Source organism: Octodon degus, unplaced genomic scaffold, assembly GCF_000260255.1.
Source record: "Octodon degus isolate 3935 unplaced genomic scaffold, OctDeg1.0 scaffold00211, whole genome shotgun sequence".
Taxonomy (NCBI): domain Eukaryota; kingdom Metazoa; phylum Chordata; class Mammalia; order Rodentia; family Octodontidae; genus Octodon; species Octodon degus.
Window position 1 is genome coordinate 3,076,837 of NW_004524787.1, and position 22,461 is coordinate 3,099,297.

The 22,461-nt window shown below is 35.0% G+C and overlaps 1 protein-coding gene across 1 annotated transcript in view; it reads left to right on the forward strand.

The window, feature by feature from the left end:
* The first annotated feature begins 12,997 nt into the window (after window positions 1–12,997).
* Window positions 12,998–22,461, forward strand: part of Zc3h12b (zinc finger CCCH-type containing 12B) — a 173,124-nt gene continuing 163,660 nt past the window's right edge. Inside the window, exons 1-2 of the mRNA XM_004644811.2 lie at window positions 12,998–13,489; window positions 21,690–21,731. The gene's annotated coding sequence lies outside the window, so the exon portion shown is untranslated. The remainder of the gene's footprint in view (window positions 13,490–21,689; window positions 21,732–22,461) is intronic.

A 22,461-nucleotide genomic window follows, 5' to 3' on the forward strand; every position in this document is an offset into this window, starting at 1 on the left:
AGCTCAGCCCACCAGGGGGCGGGGCTGGCTGGCATGTGGTGCTGGGGGATCGAACCGCGGTCCCTGATGCCTTGCCAAGCTTGTTCCAAGTAGGTGCTCTAGACCACTGAGCCATCTCTCCAGCCCCAGAGGATGTTTTCAAGTATTGGTTTGATTGGTATAAATTTCTATTTCTTTTTATCTTGGAAGTATCATTCTTTCATCAACTTAAAAAAATAATTTTGCTGTCTGAGTTGGAAATTGTTTTCCTTCAGAGCTTGAAACACTGAATTCTATGCTCTCCTTGCCTTGAAGGTTTATGTTGAGAAACCTATTATAATTCAAATAGGTTTTCCTTTAGAGTTCATTCATTTTTTTTTAGCAGTACTTAAGATTCTGTTCTTGTGTTTTATTTCTGATGTTTCAATTATTATGTAGCATGAAGTAGCTCTGTCTTTTTCTGATTATAGCTGTTTAGGACCCTTTATGTTTCTCTTATGTATATGTTAAATTCTATTTACTTATCTAGAATTTTTCCACTATTACTTGTGTAAACAATTAATTTATTCTTTTTGTTTCATCTTCTGTTATTTTGAAAATTACAATTACTCTTATATTGAAACTCTATGAGTCATCCAGCAGCTGTTTGACCCACTTTTCATTTTGCCTTGTTGTTTTTAAGCTACCTCTCATTAATTTGTCATTGACCATAGACCTCTCACGTAGCTCTGACACATTGTCTTGCCCATATTCGTAGTTGCTGGTACCCACACTTTCAATCATGTTTTTAATCTCCTGGATTTCTGTTTGGAACTTTCCCATGGACTCCCAATTCATTCTTTGCTTGTTGATTTTTCAACATTATGCTTCATTTTGTGCTATTCATTTTTTAATTTTTTCTTCATTTTATTTTTTTATTTTTAGAAATAATTTTGTTGAGAAACAAATAGCAATGAGATAGTTTCAAAACGATTAGTAGGACAGTTTCAATAATTAGTACTTCACATATTGTTGCATTAGTGGTTATTTCATTATACAACATGCAGACATGATATCGTGTCCACAAACACTTTTAGAACAAATCTCTCTATTAATTGAATTAAGAGAATGCAGCTGTATATCTATACTATTTTGAATATACAGATAAAAATGGTCATTCATTTGTAAGCCCTCTTCTGTTTAGTTTTGTGAGAAAAGGGCATTCCTATGTCATTTAAATAGTGTAGGTGTGTGAATTCAGCAAAATGTTCCAGTAGTCCATAGTAGTAGTGCATCATCCACAGGATTGGCAATGTCAGAAGTTGTTGACTTGAGGATTTCACAGCTCAGCATATTAATATGGCTTTAATTTTTGTACTTTGTTTTTATACTTTTCTGCTGACTGGTTAAAAGCAAAAAAGGGCAAGACCTATATATAACAAGAAATGTAACTTTTGTATCTGATAAGGTCAGTCAAATCCCCTCAGGATTTATCCTGAAACCCTGTACCTCAGTTTGTAGATCCTTTGTAAGTGTCAGCCATATGAATAAGTCACAACCACTGCTTGAACAATTTGCTCTCTGTGAAAGCCTAAGAGAATGTTTTCTCTGTAGGTGACTCTCCTTAGGCACACTCTACATCATCAATCACTTTCCTCTGTGGCCCCATAATCTCCTTGATCAGAAAATTTGGGATACAACTGAGCTACATGATATTACAGTAGAGGTTCTATGTCCTGAATCTTCACTGACCTTAAAAGGCTAGGGCCAAAATGTTGACTGTCCTTTCAGCCCTTCTTTTTCTCTAATCTTTGGTCTGTAAATTTAGGTTATTAACCCTAAAGAAGATAAGCTTATTATTACCCTACAACATAGGCAGTTGAGCTTAATCTCACTATCTGTCTAAATACGAAACATCTTAGGCATAACATGGAGCAAGTATTTTCCATCAAATATTGATATGTTAAACTTTCAGTCCCTACAGAATATGACAAAAAAATTTAAAAATATATTTAAGAAATAGAAATAAACAGTTGTACATTTTTACACAGAAATTTAGACATCTAACTATGTAGAGCATTGTAGCAGGACAGTCCTGTAACTTTCAATTTCTTGTCTGTTTTCATTTATTACCCTTTTTTTAAATGAACATTTATTTGAGAGACAGTATGGTCGTAATTGGTATGGATGAAAAAGATGTGATATTTTTATACAATGGAGTATTACTCAGTTATAAAGAATGATAAACTTGAAGCCTTTATATTGAAGTGGATGCCACTTGAAGACATACTCATAAGTGAAATAAACCAGACACACATGTGTAAATATCATATAGTCTCCATAGTATAAGAACTCAAAAGAAGAAATACAAATAGAAAGGTAAAACATAATTAAAAGAAAAGCTAGAACTTGAGGGTTAGACAATGAATAGAGGGCAAGGAGCAAAGCTAGGAAACATGACAGGGGCAAAGCCATACATTTATATGCACAAGATGTTTAAGGAATGATCCTGAGAATCTTCAGCATGTTTTTGGAAACTAGCAGTTAATTGGTAGGATTCTCACCCTGACTAACTATATATGCTGATACCTGTGAACTAAGAAACTGCACTGAAGATAGCAATGTGTAGTGGTAGGGTCATGCTTGGAATGCCAGCCATTCTGGTCTTCTAAATACATACTGTTTGTCATGACATACCAACTTTTGTTCATTTTAATGAGTAAAAAAGATAAAATAGCAATGAAGCAGTTTCAAAACAGTTTAGTAGGACAGTTACAATAATTAGTAAGCTGCATATTGTTATCTTCATAGTAGATATTCAGAGGACAAGATGCAGACATGATATTTTGTCTAAGCAATATTAGTACAGGACTTTCTTCTCACTGAACTGAGAGAAAGTAACTGTATATCGAGCCTATCTTTTATATACGTATATATTTTTTTCTCACAACAAAACAGTCCTTTATTCATATCACTCTTTTTTGTTTTGTTTCGTCAGAGATGAGGGTTCCATTGCTGTTATAAAAGGAGTATTTGGAGGACTTTAAAGGGCATTTTCATACTTGATGCCAGTGCAAAACTTGTAGGTACTTGAATTCAGCAAAATAAACCAATATAGTCCAATAGTCCATAATACTAGTGAGTTATAAGTACAACAGGCAATTGTCCAAAGTTGTTGATTTGAGCCCTTTGCAGCTCAGCATAGTAGTATACCTTTACTTTTTATACCTCATGGTTACAATTTTCTGCTGGATGGTTAAGAATAAGTTAAAGCAAGACCTATATAACTAAAAATGTAACTTTATCAATTCTTTTCTGTGCTTGCACTCATATTCCAAATCTCTTTAGTTCCATTGGTTGCTTATTAGCGCCTTTTTTGCACTTGCTGATACTTTGTTTCATTGTCATTATTATGCAATTACTGATATCTTCTTTAAATTCACCAAGCACCTTGTAGAACTGTTTTATTTCCTGTGGTATTGTTTCAGAACTATCTGCTATGCATCTTATATTCTTCCCCTAATTTTCCTCTACTAATTTTTAAGGTGTTAGGAGTTTTTGAAGATATTTTGTTGTCTGGCCTTTTCAAGTTTGGGGTGTGTGTGTGTGTGTGTGTGTGTGTGTGTGTGTGTGTGATGCGTGCACACTGGGGTTAGTAAATAATTTGGCCCAGTGCCCTATTCTTTAGGTGAAAGAGACAGTATTGTTTATAACCCCTCAGCCATTTCAGGTATTGGCACAGAGAAGATCGTACACCAGCAAGTATTATGTTACCTTGCCTATGGTAGCACATTCAGCAACAATGGCAGCAAATGTTATCTGGATATTGACAAATTCTAAAATGCATCCATGAACAGTCCTTCTGATTTGAATGAAGACAGCTCCCCACTGTTTTATATACCCATCGCAATTGATAGCACTGATTTCTGCTGAATGTTTGCAACAGAGCCACAGCTCTAACATATCACTAAGGTAAATGCTTTGTTCTTCAGGTCCACCCCCACAGACAGTTTGTTATGGTTTGTGACTAGTTGTCCCCCCAAAGCCTCATGCAGTCATGGGGTGAGGACTTCTAGAGTTTGTGTTAACTCATGATCCACTGGGATTATGTGTGATCCAAGGCTGGGATTATGGGTCTTAGTACTGCTGGGATTAACCATAGGTGGGTAAATACTGGGAAGTACCCATAGGTGTGAGTACTTCCCCTACCTGGGGACAGGTAATTTGCATTACAATGTAAGGTGGGAAGAGAAGCTAGCTGCTTCAGCTGCTGCTACCCCTCCCTTGTGCTCTTGCTCTTTGCCCCCACCATGAAAGGTTGCCCTCTGCTATGTGCTGCTCTGCGTTGGACCCAGCTGAGTATGGACTGAAACGTCCAGTAACTGTGAGTTAATAAACCTTTCCTTCCTTCATTTTGAGTGTTGGGTATTTGTCCCAGCAATGAGAGAAGAGTAACTAAGACACAGTTACTCCCAGTAACCCTGGAATCCCACAAGAGAATAAAGGGCTTATAGTCTTCCTGGTCTGAACATGGACATGCCAGAGAATACAAGAAGATCCCAATTTAACTCGCTCCTTCTCTAGGCCTACATTTTAAGGTTGTCTGTTACCTAGGAGTAGTACAACTACATTATTGCATTCCTGAAAAAATATTCTCCTCCTGGGTGTTGGTCTCTTGTTCAAACAGAATGATCTGTAGTTTGTCTGCCTCTGTTGCTCTGTGCTTGGGGTGGAAACCCATGCACTAGAAACAGGACCCTTGATTCCTGAGTCCTCTGGTCTCATGCACAGATCCCCAATAGGTCACAGCATCAGCTGGATACAGGCAAACACTCCCTAGGTCCTTCTGGCATGGGTCACTGGGTGACCAAGACCTCAGCTGTGGGTGGGGCAGTTGCTTTCCAAATCTTCTGTATTTGTGTGTGTTTGAGACAGGGTCTTGCTATATTACCCAAGGTGGCCTCAAACTTGTAATTCTCTTCTTTCAGTCTGGCAAGTATCTGAGATTACACTGCACCCAATTTTTATGTATGTATAATGTGATAAAAGTTACAACTGCAACTACACAACTAATTCAAGAAGTAGTGTAGGAGACCAGCCAGATAGCTCAGCAGAATAAAGCACCTGCTTAGGTAGAGTGTAGCAGTCAGGGTTTGATCCCTGGCACACCATACCAACCCCACCCCTGGGGCACACTGAGAGTGCAATTGAGACTGGCATGGTAGTGGGCACCTGTAATCCCAGCACTTGGAAAGCTGAAAACAGAATTACTAGGAGTCTTATCTACATAGTGAGACCCTGTAGATCCTATACTGAATACATAAGAAGTAGTATATGAACTAGTAATTTAGAGTATTTTAAAAGACTAAAATTAGAGAATAAAACTGACAAAATAGCAGCAAAATATAGAAAAAAGACAAAGCAAGAAAATTCATCAAAAACTCTCAACTCCCTCAAAGCTAATTTATGGTTCATTGATGAGGAATAAATCAAAAGCCATAAAAGTGAATCATACAAAATGATCAAAAGGGGATTCATAAAAATTCCACCAGTTCTTCTACAAAAAACAGCAATACATGCACACTTATGTTTATAGTAGTGCAATTTGCTATAGCTAAATGTTGGAAACAATACAAATGCCCATCAACTGAGGAATGGATATAAAAGATGTAGTATATTTACACAATGAGGTATTACTCAGGTATAAAAATGATGAACTTGAGACTTTTATAGGTAAATGGATGCACCTAGAGACTGTATTGGTAAGTGAAGTAAATCAGACCTGCATGTGCCAACATTGTATGGTCTTGCCAGTATGAGAACCTTAAAAAGTAAATAAAATCTGAAAGGTACAATAGATGCTCTGAAAGGGAAAGAATGTGCTCCATGGGAAGGAATAAACTACAATGAGGGAAAGGAGAAGAGAAAGAAAGAAAGAAAAAGAAAAAAAAAAAATATATATATATATGCAAGATAGTTTGGATAATTGTACTGCAGATTTCAGCCAGTCTATTGAAAGGAGCAGTCAATTCTTAAATTTTTTTATTTTTAATTTTTAATTACTTAAAACTTTCTTTTTGTTGTTGTTTTGTTCTTTTTTGAACCAATTTTGCAAGTTTATATCTGATAACCTAAACAAATAATTTGAATATAACATCATGCAATACAGCAATCATTACTGAATTCCTACTACTCTGTTTAATGAAATTTTGTATCCTTTCTCATAGCTTTTTTTTTTCATTTTTTTCACTTTTTTTTTTTTTTTTTTTTTTTTTTTTGTCAAACCGCGGATTAAACTCAGGCCCTTGTGCTTGCCAGGCAAGTGCTTATTCTACTGAGCTATCTCCCCAGCCCCACTATTTTTATTCTTTAAAAAAAAATTTTAAAAGGCCACCAGCTCAAAAAGTTGTTCCATGAGCTAAAAGAGGACATAGCTAAACAGATAACAAACCTAATAAATGCAATGATCATTGAGTTTACTGCACACTAATGAAAAAGTAGTTGAGGTAAATACAGTGATACAAAACATGAACAAACAACTTACTGAAGGATTAGAGTCCATGAACATATAACAAACTGAAATACAAAGTAAAAATCCTACCTAAATTCTGGGCATTAGAAGTGACTATTGCAAGGATAGTGTCAGAACTAGAAGATAAGACTAACAAAAGTGATCATATACTCAGAGGAATCTTTTTCTTTCTTTTAAATTTTTATTTTAAAGAGAAAAAATTTAAAACAAGATACAAAATTTCAAACCAAGGCAGAAGGAGAGTAACAGTGGTTGCTATATTGCTTATTGTTGTCTTCAAAGTAGTGGCTCAAATTAAAAGATACAGGCATGAAAAATTGATCAAACAGTACAAGCACAAACTTTCTGAACTAATTGAAATTAGTAGTATAGCTATCTTAACTGTCTTGTATATGTATATTTTTTCCTTTCTCCTATCTCAGTTTCTCTTTCTTTTTAACAGTTTCTTTCCATTTCATAAAATCCGTTTTAGATTTTGGATATTATTTACTCTTCCAGCTTCTTACACTAAAAGATAATACAATGTTTGTACATGCGAGTCTAATTTGTTTCACTTATGTGTATGGTGTCAAATTGCATCCATTTACCTATAAAAGTGTGAAGTGTGTCCTCAGTTATTACTTTTTTAAAACAGTTTTTAAAACATTTGTTATTTATTTATTTATTATTTATTTATTTATTTGGTACAGGGTGTTGCTACACATCTTGGACTCATACTGATCTTCCTGTCTCAGCCTCCTCAGAGCTGAGATTACAAACATGCACCACCACACCGAGTTTCTGGGCCAGTATGGCCTGTCTGGTGTCCCAGGGATGGCACAGCATGTGGTGTCAGAGATCAAAACTGGCTGCTTGCGCTTGCCATGCAGGCACTTAGAGCACTGAACTATCTCCCCAGCCCTTTATTGCCATTTGTGATGTTCCCTAATTTTTCACTACTTCCAAATAATCTTAGTCTTCTTGTATTATGTAGTAGCTGTTATAACTATTTTTGATGTTCTTTTCTTTTTTTGTGTGATACCAGGGATTAAACTCAGAACCTTGAGCTTGCCACACAAGCACTTACTCCACTGAGCTATATTCCCAGTTCCCAGTGTTCTCTTGTTTTTAAGGTAACTCTGAGTATATGAATGCATACACCAATCCTATCTCCCAATTGTGACACTCCATCCTCATATTGGTCACATCTGTTTCCTATTTTTCAATAGACATTTCAATTTTATAAAAAACATTACTGAATCCAAAATATTTCTGTTTTTGAATGGGTGGTTTCTTTCCATGAACTACAGTATTGGAATCTGCCAAGAAGGAGGATGGATGCTAAGTTGCTGGGAAGACCTGATTTGTTTTATTACAGATACTATTGTTTGTGATTAGTGGATACACCTCCTTCTTTATTGCTGGACATGATCTGTTAGTGATGTCCACTCTATGGTTGTAGTCTCTCCAGTAAATCCTACGTACCATGTCTCTGTGTACCTCAAGTGAGTTTTCTTTAACTTTGCAATCTGTGGGTTTTTGAGGTGCCTCCCCGTTTCAGAGTTATCACTATGTACTGGGACATCATGGCAAAATTTTTTCAAACACACGTTATAGGAAATGTATAATGCCCATTTACTTTTCAGAAGTATTTCTAATGATGAATTATTAATTTCAACTTTATGAGTTTATATTAAACAATGTATACTTAATGGAAATATAAAATATCAATAAAATATATTAAAATGTAATATGTAATTTTTAGAATAAATATCAACATTTTCAACCTCAAATGTTTACCTGCTTACAAGATCTAACAAATAACAAGAGAAATAATTCTTATGTAAATTACAATGAAAATTGAAACAAAACTCTATTAGAGGAATAATTTTGGCTTCAATCATCACATTTAAAGTAGTGTTCACACATGGCAATAGTATGTTCCATACACAAGTCTTCCTTACCCTGAGCACATGTGTGCTGAGCTTTCCTTCCCTGCTTAGCAAGCCATGCTTTTCTCTTTTTTTTAATAATTGTATTGAGAAACAAATAGAAATGAGACAGTTTCAAAACCGATTAGTAGGACAGTTTCAATAATTAATACATTGCATATTGTTGTCTTCTTAGTGGTTACTCATAATATAAGATGCAGACATGATATCCTGTGCACAAATATCAAGCCAGACATTTCAACCCTCTTGCCTTTCTCTTTTGTCAGAAGCTTCTTATTATAAAATGTGCACTTACCAGGAAAAAGATACTTCAATAAAAAAAATATGATCATTTCTGGCTTCATTTATGTTTGAGCATTCACTATCAATTTTTTATTTGTTTGAGACAAATTCATGCTATGTAGCTCAAGCCAGTCAAAATCACTCTGTATCACAGCCTGACCCTCCACTCACAGTATCCTCCTGCCTCAGTCAGCGTGCTGGGATTACAGGAAAGCATCACCATGCCCAGCTTCACTATCAATATTATCATCATTGTATAATGTTAAAATTATTACTACTATTTTGCTTTGTGTCATCATCTAAGAAGCCAATGTTGTCTTTCTGGAATCCAAAGATCATACTTTACATTTCTCTATTGTGAACATGCAACATATTTTGGAAATTAATGCATATAAGATATTTTACATGTAATTCATTTTTAGTATATTACAAAGCATTTTGTAGCATACTACCCATAAATGATTTACCAATATTGAATCACAGTGTTGGAATGTCCATCCCTGGCAAGCACCTAATAATATTTCCAGATTTAGTTGTAATTTTAGATGATGCAGATATACATGACCATTTTGTAGCATTTTGACAACTCAAATATTTATTTACATTATTGTTTTCTTCCTCATGTGAATCAAAGTCTTTATTCTGTTCTTTTATTTCATATCTTGCTAACTTTTTTGCTTTACATGAACTGAATCATCCTGGGTGGCCAAATCACCTGATGACTAACATTCAATCTCCTTTCAAAGTTGTATAAGTGGGTCTTCAATCAGTATCATATTGAATTAGGTAATTCAATGATAAAAAGAACATTTAATAAAATTTATAAATACACAAGAGTATACCACTGTGCATAACATGAATAAACATGTTTACATTTCAACATATGTGCTTCTCATTGCTCTTTATCATACCAAGTGGTTCAACAAAAAGATTCCTTTCTGTGTTCCCTCAGCACAGTTACTGAGAAACACAGCCAACTATCACTACACTGAAGTACATATTTTCATTAGATATTTGTAGTAGGAGTGTTTCTTAACTCCTCATGATTCCCTTAGGCATCCATCTGTACATAGAATGTGGCAACCCTCCAGCCTGAGCCTTCTCTTAAATCATGTCAGTAAATAGATAAAGCAAACAAACCATTAAATTTTGTGTTGATGTAGTTAACAGCCTGGATGGGGGAGGAGTCATGCAGGTCACTGGCCTTTATGCCAGCACTTTCAGACCCAGGCTTTCTGGAAACTACACTTAGCCAGTGTGGCTTCTCATCACCACATGCAGGTATCCTGCATTCTTCCAGAATGGAGCCTAAAAACACAAGGGCCTATGCCTAGTCTATATACTCTCTACTTTCCTAAAATGGTTTCTGATTAAACCGTCTCAATCACTGCAATCATTTCACTGTATTTCTTCTTCAACTCTACCTTGTTTTATTTACTTTTTTTTTAATGTTTTTGGTACAGAGTCTCTCTATGCAGCTCAGACTTGCAGTGACTGTCCTGTTTTCAGCCTCCCCAGCACTGGGATTACAGCATGTGCCACCAATGCCCAGTCTCCATGGCCGGCTCAACATGCCCAGGGACGGGGTCATCACAGCATGTGGAGCCAGGGATCAAACCTCTTACCTAATCAGGCTCTTCATCTGCTGAGCTATCTTGATGGCCCTTCTATCTCAATTTTTATTTTTCTTTATTTTATTTTTTTTTTTTTGCTCCGAATGCCTTCAGGGCAGTTTTGGCTGGCTGGAGTTATGGGGATCGAACCACAGCAACCTGAGCCTGACTGCTTTGTTGAAGCAGCCACTTAAAGAGCTGAGCTAAGGGGCAGGCCCCCTATCTCAATTTTTAAAGAAGTCACTTTCAGAGAAAAATATACTGATTTTGCAGTTAATAATAGCTGTGAGATTGTTTTCAGTCTAGTGCTGTCATCCCAGTCTGTCATTTCACCCTGTAGGTGCTGTCCCTGATATCATGTGGTAGATCTAACAGATAAATTCAGAGCTAAGTAGTCTATCTATTAAATATTAAAATTATGTACATGTTATCACTAGATGAATTTAGTCACCAAATTATTTTTTTTAATTTAATTTAATTTTGGAGAATAAAAACAAACATCAGATACAAAGGCAGAAATAGGACAACACAAAGCAATACATATGTTACAGATTTTCAAAACAAAAATAGCAAATTAACAATGTTAGCTATACTATCTACTTTTATCATCAAATCTGTTGTTCAGATTAACAAATTTTATGCAAGATTGGCCAAATAATTTATTATTAGTGCTTACTTTCAAGAAACCTTAATTTTTTAGGGCTGTCCAGATGTCTCAGCAAAAGAAATAGACTGATAGAATGGATCAATAAACAAGATTCAATAATGCTGTGCATGCAAGAAACACATTGAACACAAAACAAAATTCACATGCTGAAAGTAAAAAGATCAAAAGCAATACTCCATAGGAGAGGATACTGGACCAAAGCAAGTGTAGCATTTCTATTTGAAGAAAAATTGTATTGAAAGCCAAGATTGATTACAAAAGACAAAGGAAGTCTTTATGTACTTTTAAAGCTAATGATATAAGAGAAAGATTTAACAGTCTTAAATATGTATGCACCAAATACTTGTGCACACAACTATATAAAACAAATACTATTAGACACCAAAAATCTAACAAGCACTAATACAATTTTAATGTAAGGGCTGGTCAAATAGTTCAGTGGATTAAAGCACCTGTAAGCAGGCGCATGGGCCATGGGTTTGATCCCTAGGCCTACCATGCCTGCCCTGCTCCCAAGGCATGCTGAGATGGCAATTGAGACTGGGCATGCTGGTGCATGCCTGCAATCCCAACTCTTGGGAGTCTGTAAACCGGCAGATCTCTACAAATCCGATCTAGTAGTAAGACCTTGAACACCCTGTAGATCATTCCCTAAAATACAAAAAAAAAAAAAAAAAAAATTGTAATGGGGAACCTCAATGCCCCATTGTCAAAATGGGCAAAAATTCAATAATGAAACATATGAATTAAACCAAACTTTTGAACAAATGGGTTTAGTAGATGTTACAGTGTTCTACTCTCACAACATCAGAATGCAATTTCTTTAAAGCTGTATACACAGCATCTTTTCCAAAATAGACCACATGCTAGCTCATCGATCATGCTTAAGCAACAAGGAACTAAAAGAAACATGGTGTTTTCTCATATGACTAGCTCAGATGTCAGTACTTCATGGTAATTGATTTCTCCACAGGCTTGTGGTGCCAGATTCAGCAGTAATAATAATTATACCTATAATGTGCATGTAGTTTCTACTCAGCAACAGCACCTCATTCTTGGATGTGTTTCACATCTAATAGAGAAGTATGAGTATATTTGCACAAAGCTACATAAAATTGAAATTCACCTGTGTGTACATAAAATGTGGAATATAATCACTAGTGCTACCAGGGTTAATAGTATTGCCAAAGTTTTCTATTGTGATGGATGGATATTGATTTATTTATTCATGTAATGATTTTAATTTCCAGACCAAGATGTGGCATACATGATGCAAAGTTCCTCAATGAATATACAAGGTTTATACTTATCTTTCTTTCACTAGCAAAAACATATAAATATTTACTAAAAAGCAAATGGTAAGACCTTAAGTTGTTCATATCACTTGTATTTAGAATGAATTAAGGATGTTTTTAAGTTGGTGGAAGCTCCAGAAATACCTGCATTTTATTTTTTCTCCTTCTGCAAAAATGTGTCAGCAAAACATTTCCAAGGTGCACAAACTATGCAGATGTTTGGCTGATGTGGCAACTGTACTAGACAAGCCCTACCCTTTTCAATGGTGTGAATATGACCTCCACATTTCTGCTCCCCCTTCACAGCTCAGGAGCACCAACCTGGTATGGTGACAGAGACTGGCTTAGATTTAGACTGTGGCCATGGAAACCATACCAAGACTGGGGAGGTGGAGAAATGAAGAAGGGCCAGAGAAAACTAAAAACAAAATGTCTATTCCTCTATAGTCAAGTTTCGTGCATATTCCAAATTCCAATTACTACTTAATGAATTCTAGAGAAAGTATCTCTTAAGTTCATTCACCTAAGGTTTTAAAAAAATGTTTTATTTATAATTTATATTATTATTTCATAATTTCAAGTATAATTTAGCTGTGATTCATTCAGATTTTTATATATTCTGTTGTTTGTTCCTTTTTGTGACAGTGTCTCATCATGTAGTTCAAGCTTGCCTTGAACTCACTATGGAGCCCAGGCTGGATTCAAACTCATGGATATCCTCCTGCATCAGCCTCCAAATCCTGGAATTACAGGCATGAACCATTGCACCTGGAGAGACAGAGTCTTATCTACAGTGACAAGATAACTTTCCTTAGACCTACAGCTTAGTTTCTAGTGTGTACTATAAGAAACTGAAAGAATGTTACACCTCTTATGAGAAAAATGAAAAGACTCCTTAGTTTTCAAGATTCAAATCACTTTTTTCTGTAAATATTAATGAACTTTAAGTTAGTAAACTATGTTTTGGAGGTCAGTTTAGCAGTTTCTCCCTATAACTTAGCATTCTGCCCATATGACACTACTGGAATCTTCTTCTCCCAAGGATATAGACTTTTTGACACTTGTGCCTCAACAACAGTGGAGAAAAGCCATGTTGGGATGGACAAACTATACAAAGTAACAACTACAGATGTCACCATCAAGTGTACAAAGAAGAATTGACCTTACTGAGGTTCTAAATCAGACACTGGAAATACCTGATATGTTAACAGGTGGGTATTTGGTTGATATTGGTGATGTTTTGTTTATGCATGCAGGGCTTTGTGTGTGTGTGTGTGTGTGTGTGTGTGTGTGTTACCAAGGGTAGAGTGAGAAGTTGATCTACATAATATGAAAAGCTGAGACATGTCTCTTACAAGAAAGCTAATATTTTGGATTTTGAAAAAATTTGTTTTTCAAAATAGTGAAGTTCTGAAGAACAGGGCTAATGCAATTTTTTTTTTCGGAACCAAGGATTGAGCTCAGGACCTTGCACTTGCCAGGGAAGTACTTATTCTACTGAGCCATCTCCCCAGCTCCACAATTATCTTCTGACGTTGAAAATACACAGGCATTTGAATTCTAAAGTAAAGCAGCATAGGAGGAGTGAGAGGACAGAACTTTTATTTAATTTTACTGACCAAGTGTCAAAGGCTTTATGTGTGTTATCCCATTTATTTCACATACTAATGTTACTATGTAGAAATTAGTCATTTTCACATAAAAACAATTTTCTCTTTTTATTTTTATTTTATTTTATTTTATTTTGAAGAGTGAAAATGAAAAAAAATAGAAAAATATGACAGAAACAGGATAACATATAACAATACATATATTACAGATTTTCAAAACAGGGATAGCTAATTAACAATGGTTGCTATATTATCTATTTTTTCATTTTAATGAGAAAAAAGATAAAATAACAATGAAACAGTTTCAAGAAAGATTAGTATGATAGTGACAATAATTAATATATTGCATATTGTTGCCTTCCTAGTAGTTATTCTGAGGACAAGACGGAGACATGATATCTTGTCTAAACAATATTAGTACAAACCTCTCCTCTCAATGAATGAAGAGAAAGTTGCTATATATCTTTCCTAAGTATCTTGTATATACATATATATTTTCACATACACACACAGAGACAAAAAAAGAGAAAAGCTAATTTATTTATATCCACATTTTTTGTTTTGTTTTGTCAGAGATGGATTGCTGTTAGAGAAGCTGTATTTGGAGAAGTCTTTAAAGCGCCTTTTCATAATTCATGCCAGTCCAAAGATTGTAGGTACTTGAATTCAGCAAAATAACCCAATATAGTCCAATAGTCCATAATAGTAGTGAGTTATCAGCACAATGGGCAATTGTCTGAAGTTGTTGACTTGAGCATTTTACAGCTCAACATATTAATGTACCTTTACTTTTATGCCTCATTTACTTTTATGCCACTTTTCTGCTGGATGCTTATGACCAAGTTAAAGCAAGGCCTGTATAACTAAAAATGGAACTTTTGTCTCTGACAAGGTCAGTCAAATCCCACCAAGGGTTCATGTATTACATTTTTCATGGTTCAATCTAAAAGAAATATAATTTTTACTAAAGGCATTTTTAAATGTATGATTATTAAGATAATGTGCTGGCTTAGTAAATAATGATACTTCCACAAGGTAAGTTAGGACAGAATTTGTAAACAGGGGCTGGGGAGATGGCTGAGTAGAATAAGTGCTTCCCTGGCAAACACAAGGGCCTGAGTTCAATCCCTGGTTCCAAAAAAAAAAAAAAAAAGAACTTGTAAACTTGATGGTGTTGAAAATGGCTCATAATAAGGTACATATATAATAAAAATTACATATACAGGTGTGTGTGTGTGTGTGTGTGTTGCATGTGTTTATGTCTGTGTACAGGGAGACAGAGAAGGAAGCTATTCAGACACATGCTAATATTTAGAAAAACATTGAGGATATTACACTAAGTAAAATAAGCCAATCATAGAAAGACAAAAACATATCCCAGATTCACATGATATCCAGAGTAGTCATGTTCATAGTAACAGAAGAGAGAATGGTAGCTTCCAGGGTGTCAGAAAAAAGAAAATGGGAATTGTTTAAAGGAGATTCAGTTTGAACCATGAAAAATGTTATGCATGAACCACAGAAGAAAATTTCTTTGAGATTATTATGTCACTTATTTTTATTCTTTCTACACATGTTTGTATGTAACAGATAAAAAATAAATGTCTCTTCATGAAGAAAAACAATCCAGTCAGGATTTACCCTGGAATCATACACAGCCCCTTGTGAGTCTTTTGTCAGTGTCAGACATATGGATGATTCATGGCCACTGTTCAACCATTTTGCTCAGGATGTCACAGTAGAGGTTCTCTTCTGTCCTGAATCCTCACTGACTTTGAAGGGCTAGGATCAAAATATTGGCTATCCCTGTAGCCCCTCTATTTCTCTAATTTTTGATCTGTAAACTTTAGTTTTTAAACATCCACAAGAATGTGAGCACAGTTTAAATTTGGTCTTAATATTAACAGTCAGACCAGCCTAGTGCCATACACTGTAATCACAAGTTTGAGGCCAGCCTGAACTACCAGAGTAAGGCATTGTCTTAAAAAACTATAGATAAAAAAGAAAAAAGATCAGACATTCAGCTAATAGATCCAGTGGTATCAGAAGTCAGGTCATGTTTTAGTAAATACCCTTTTCCTTTCACTGACAGCTCCTTTAGGAATAAACTTTTAGCTTATTCTACAATTACTGTTTTTAAAATTTGATAAAATATTTTCTTCCTGGTTATATATAGTACATATTCATCTACCCTTTTTCTCCAGTTAGAGTGTTCAAATAAACTTAGTTTGCTTTAAAAAAAACATCCACAAGAGAAGATTAATATTATTATTGCCCTGTAACAGAGGCACTTCAGTGTAACATCACTGTCTGTCTCTATATCAAATACCTTAGGCATAACATGAAACTGGTGTTTTCCAACAACCATGGATATTCTAAACTTTATATCCCTAAAGAACATCAAAAACAAAAACAAAAAAATTACATATTTTTACACAAAAATTTATACAACGTAGCAGGAGAGTCCTATGACTTTTTCTTCTTACCTCTTGTTTTCTTATGTTACCTTTTTTTAAACATTTACTTCAGAGAGAGTACAGGACTAATTTATATGACATTAGAAGCAGTATGCATTTAGAAGACCAAAATGATAGGTATTTCAAGCGTGGTTTCAGTATTACACATTGTTTTCCTCAGTGCAGTTGTTCACTTCTCAGATTTCTTCTTACTCTCACATCATTGTTTAATCCTTAAGTTCTCACTTTCCATTTAGCTGTATCATACCTGTCATTTATACCCAGGAGGGGGAAAGGCTGGCTTGAATGGGATCTCCAATCCTAGCTTTTCAAGGAATCTCCACACTGATTTCCATAGTGGTTGTGCCAGTCTGTATTCCCACCAACAGTGCACCAGTGTTCCTTTTTCTTTACAGACTCTCTACCATGTATAGGCCTTTTCTCTTTCTTCTTTTTTTTTTCTTTTTTGTATTTTTAGAACAGGTGTACATGGTCTACAAGGTCTCACTATGTAGATAAGATTCACAGTGATTCTCCTGTTTTCAGGCTCCCAAATGCTGGGATTACAGGTGCGAGCCACCATGTCCAGTATCGATCACATTCTCAGTGCGCCCCGGGGGGGGGGGGCAGCACATCACTCTGAGAATCGAACTCTGTCCACTGCACTCTGCCTAAGCTGGTGCTTTAGTCCACTTAGCTATCTGGCTGATCCTCGACTGACTTCTTGATGTTAGCTATTCTTTCTGGGTAAGAGGGAATCTCAGTGTTGGTGTAATTAGCATTTTTAGGATGACCAATGATGTTTAACATTTTTTCGTGCATTTATTGCCATTTGTAGTTCTTCCTCTTAGACTTGTATATTCATTTAAGACGTCATTTTTTGATTTGTCCTTTGAATTTTTTGTACTTTTTTCTTTAATTTTATTTTGAAATGTAAAAGCAAGAACAAAAAATAGGAAGACAGAAACAGAGCAACATACAACATTCATACTTACGTTACTAATTTTCAAGCAAACAATAACTGATTAACAATGGTTGATATATTATCTATTTTATCAAGTCTGTTGCTCAGATTGACAGATATAGTTATGTAAGATTGGACATATGGTTGCATATTACCAACTGTTTTCAAGAAACCTTAAATTTTTGTTCCTCTTTTTTTTAAATCAAATCTTTTTTAAAAAATTGTTTTAAAAAGAGTATACTATGGTTAGATTTCTAAATTTCTGTGGAAAACACGTAACTGCTTATTCCTATATTTAAAATATTTTTAAGGTTCTAAATTTTTTTCTTCATATTCTGTGAGGACTTAAAGTTTAATATATCAATACTTGATGTAAAATACCTGTTCCATGTTAGGCCTTAGATGTTTGATATTCAGAAAGACAGTAAGATTAAGCTCAACTGCCTATGTTGTAGGATAATAATAAGCTTCTCTTCTGCAGGGTTAACAACTTAAGTTTGCAGAAAAAAATTAGAGAAAAAGAAGGGCTGCAAGGACAGCCAACATTTTGGCCCTAGTGTTTGAAGGTCAGTGAAGACTCAAGAAATAGGTGAACATGTATTGTAACATCGTGTAACTGAGTTGCATCCCAAATTTTCTGATCAAGGAGATTATGGGGCCACAGAGGAAAGTAATCAATGATGTAGACTGTGCCCAAGGACAGTCATATGGAGAGAAAACATTCTCTCAGGCTTTCACAGAAAGTATATTAGTCAAGCAATGGCCATGACTCATCCACATGGCTGACACTGACAAAGGATCTACAATCTGAGGTACAGGATCTCAGAATACATCCTGAGGGGATTTGACTGACATTATCAGATACAAAAGTTACATTTCTTGTTATATACATCTTGCTTTATCTTGATCTTAATCATCCAGCAGAAAAGCATAAACACAAAGTATAAAAAGTAAAGCCATATTAATATACTGAGCTGTACAAGGCTCAAGTCAACAACTTCTGACATTGCCAGTCTTATGGAAAACCCACTGCTATTATGGACTACTGGACTATATTGGAATATTTTTCTGAATTTGTGCCCCTACAATATTTAAATGGCAATGGAATACCCTTCTCTGACATAACTAAATAGAAAAGGGGGACACAAATGAATGATCATTTGGTAACTGTGAATTCAAAATAGTTAGGATAGATACACAACTGCATGTTCTTAACTCAATGAATAGAGAGATTTAATAGTGTCTGTGGACAGGATATCATGTCTGCACCTTGTACAATGAAATAACCACTAAGTCAACAAGATGCAATGTATTAATTATTGAACCTGTGCTAGTAATAGGTTTTGAAACTGTCTCATTGCTATTTGTTTCTCTACCAAATTATTTTTTAAAAAGATCAATCCCCAGTACTGCATGCTGTGTCAAGCCCAGGCACTTAACCGGTGTGGTTGTGTGTGCCTGTAATCCCAGTGCTGGGGAGGTTGAGACAGGATCATCACTGTGAGTTCAAGCTGTGTAGTAAGACCCTGTACCAAATAAATAAACATTTTAAAAATAAAAAATAAAAATAGAGTATACTAGTATTTGCTATGACATTAGGAACTGCACACATTTAGAAGACCAAGATGACAGGTATTTAAGCACAGTTTTTTGTACTACACATTGCTGTCCTCAATGTATTTGCTTAGATCACAGAAAACAGCGTACAGAGTTAGTCAATGTGCAAATTCTACACATTAATGACATTTTTTTTTAAATGATGAGATTTTTGGTACAGTCACCTCAGCCATCCTGGACATATAATTGCATGTTTTCCCCGACCTTTTTTCTTATCTTCTCTCCTTACCTCTTCATTGTTTAATCCTTCCTTTCTGTTTTGATTTTACTGTATCAGTTACAACTTTCAGGTTTTATTTCTTTTATCTGATTCTTATATTAGGGAAACAATATGATATTTACACAGCTGGGTCTGGTTTATTTCACTTATGAGTATAGCCTCTAGGTCCATCCACTAACCTATGAAGAGTTTGTGTTTGTCTTGCTTTATAGCTGAGTAATACTCCACTATATAAAAATACCAAATCTGTTTCATCTACTCTCTGGGTGATTGATGGCCATATTGGTTGCTTCCATGATTTGGCTATTACAAATTGTGGTGCTCTAAACATGGGTGCACATATATCACTGTGGTATGATTTTTTTCAGTTCTTTTGGGAAAATACTCAGAAGGGGAATGTCTGGATTGAATGGGATATCTAGTAAAGGAAGACTTATATAACAAAAAATCTAACTTTTGGATCTGATAAGATTAGGAAAATCCCCTCAGGATTTATCCTGCAACCCTGTACTGCAGTTTGTAGATCCTTTGTCAGTGTCAGCCATGTTGATGAGTCATGGCCATTGCTTGACCAATTTGCTCTCTGTAAAAGCCTGAGAGAATGTTTTCTCTCCACGTGACTCTCCTTAGGCACATTCTACATCATTGATCACATTCTTCTGTGGCCCCATAATCTCCTTCATCAGAAAATTTGGGACACAACTGAGTTACAAGATGTTACAGTATAGGTTCTCCTATGTCCTGAGTCCTCACTGACCTTGAAAGGCTAGGGCCAAAAGGTTCACTGTCCTTGCTGCCCTTATTTATTTCTGTTTTTGTTCTGCATACTTATTTTTTAACCCTCCAGAAGAGAAGCTTATTATTACCCTACAACATATGCAATTGAGTTTAACATAACTATCTTTCTGAATATCAAACATCTTATGCATAACATGGAGCAGGTATTTTCTATCAAGTATTGATATGTTAAACTTTAAGTCCTTGCAGAATATGAAGACAAAAATTAAAAAAATGATAAAAGATTTGAAAAAAATATGAATAAACAATTACATAAGTTTACACAGAAAGTAAGAAATCTAACCATATACAGCACTGTAGCAGGACTGTCCTGAGATATTTTTTCCTTTCTCTTGTTTTCATTTATTGCCCTTCTTTTAAAACAAACATTTACTTGAGAGACAGTATGGCAGTAATTGGTATGTCCTGACAAGCAGTATGTATTTAGAAGACCAGAATGACAGGTATTCCAAGCATGACCCTACCATTACACATTGCTATCTGCAGTGCAGCTGCTTAGTTCACAGTTATCAGTATGTATAGTTAGTCAGGGTGAGAATCCTACCAATTAGCTGCTAGTTTCAAAAGCATGCTGCAGATTCTCAGGATCCTTGCCTTACCAATTGTAGGGATTGCCTTAAATCTGTACAATTTTGGGAGTAAGTACATTTTCAAAATGTTGGTTCTTCCTATCCAGGAGCAAGGAAATATGTTTCCATTTTCTGAAATCCTCTTGGATCTTTTCTCAGGGTACTGTAAATTTCACTGTATAGATCTTTTACTTCTTTTGTTACACTGATTACTAGGTATTTCATTTGTTGGGGGTGAAATTGTGAAAGGTGCTGTTTCTCTAATTTCTCTCCCAATGTGTTTGTTATCTGTGCAGATGTATGCAATTGATTTTTGAGCATTGACTTTGTAACTTGCTATGCTCCTGAATTTGTTTATTAATTCTAGGAGCTTCTTGTTGTATATTTTTGGTTTTCCAAGTAGAATAGTGGGCTGGAAAGATGGCTCAGTGGAATAAGCACTTCCCTGGCAAGCGCAAGGGTCTGAGTTCAATCCCCAGTTCCAAAAAAAAAAGCATGCAAGTAGAATATCATGTCATTTGCAAATAATGATAATTTAAATTATTCTTTATTCTTATTCCTTTTATTTCTCTGTCTTGTCTAATGGCTCTAAGTAGTGATTCCAGAACTATATAGAATAGGAGTGGGGATAGGGGACAACTTTGTCTTGTACCTGATTTGAAAGTGAAAGATTTCAGTTGTTCCCCATTTAAAATTATGTTGGCTGTTGCATTGTAAAGATGTCTTTTATCGTATTGAGTTAGAGAATATCTATCCCAATTTTTTGTAGGGCTTTGATCATGAAGGAGTGTTGGACTTTGCCAAAGGCTTTTTCTGCATCAATTGAGATATCATGTACGTTTTCCTTTTGGATCTATTGATATATTTCTTTATGCTTATAGATTTGTGTACATTGAACCATCCTTTTATCAATGGAATGAATTCTTCCTGGTCATGGTATATAATCTTTTTGATGATTTGCTGTACTATATTTCTAGGATTTTATTGAGGGCTTTTGCATCTGTGTTCACGAGGGAATTTGGCCTATCATTTTCTTTTTTTGGTTGAATCTTTCTCTGGTTTTTGCATTAGTATAAAAGTTGCCCCAAGGAATATTTTGGAGAGTATTGCTTCCACTTAAATATCATCGAAGATTTTGAGAACTATTGAGATTAAATTTTCTCTACATTTCTTCTAGAATACAGCTGTGAATCCATCAGGACCTGGGTTTTCTTTGTTGGTAAGTTTTTTATTACATTTCAATTTCACTGGCTGTTATTGTGTTATTCAGAGTTTTATACCTTCTTGATTCAGTTTGGTAATTTATAACTATTATGAATCTCTCAATTTCTTCAGTCTCTTCACTTCTGTGAGAGTAAAGATTCTCAAATTAGCTATTGAAGATTTTCTGAATTTCCACAGGATCTGCAGTAATTTTGCCTTTTTCATTCCTTATTGCTTAAATATTTTTTATTAATTTTATTGAGAGAAATATTAATGAGACAATTTCGAAGTAGTAGGACAGTTAGAATAATTTATACATTGCATATGGTTGTCTTCATAGTAGTTATTCATTGTACAGGATGCAGACGTGATATCCTATTCAAACATAATTAGTATAAATCTTTCTTCTTATTGAACTAAAAAAAACTAGCTGTATACCTATCCTATTTTGTATATACAGACATATATATTTTTTCACTACAAAATGGTCCTTCATTTATATACCACTTTTCTGTTTAGTTTTGTCAGATATGGGTGTTCCACTGCCATTCAAATATTGTAGGTGTGTGAATTCATCAAAATAATTTAATATAGTCCCATAGTCCATAATAGTAGTGCATTATCCATAGAATACGCAAGGTCAGAAGTTGTTGACTTGAAACCACGACTATTATGAGCTACTGGACTATATTGCATTACGTTGCTGAATTCACGCACCTACAATATTTAAATGGCATTAGAATACC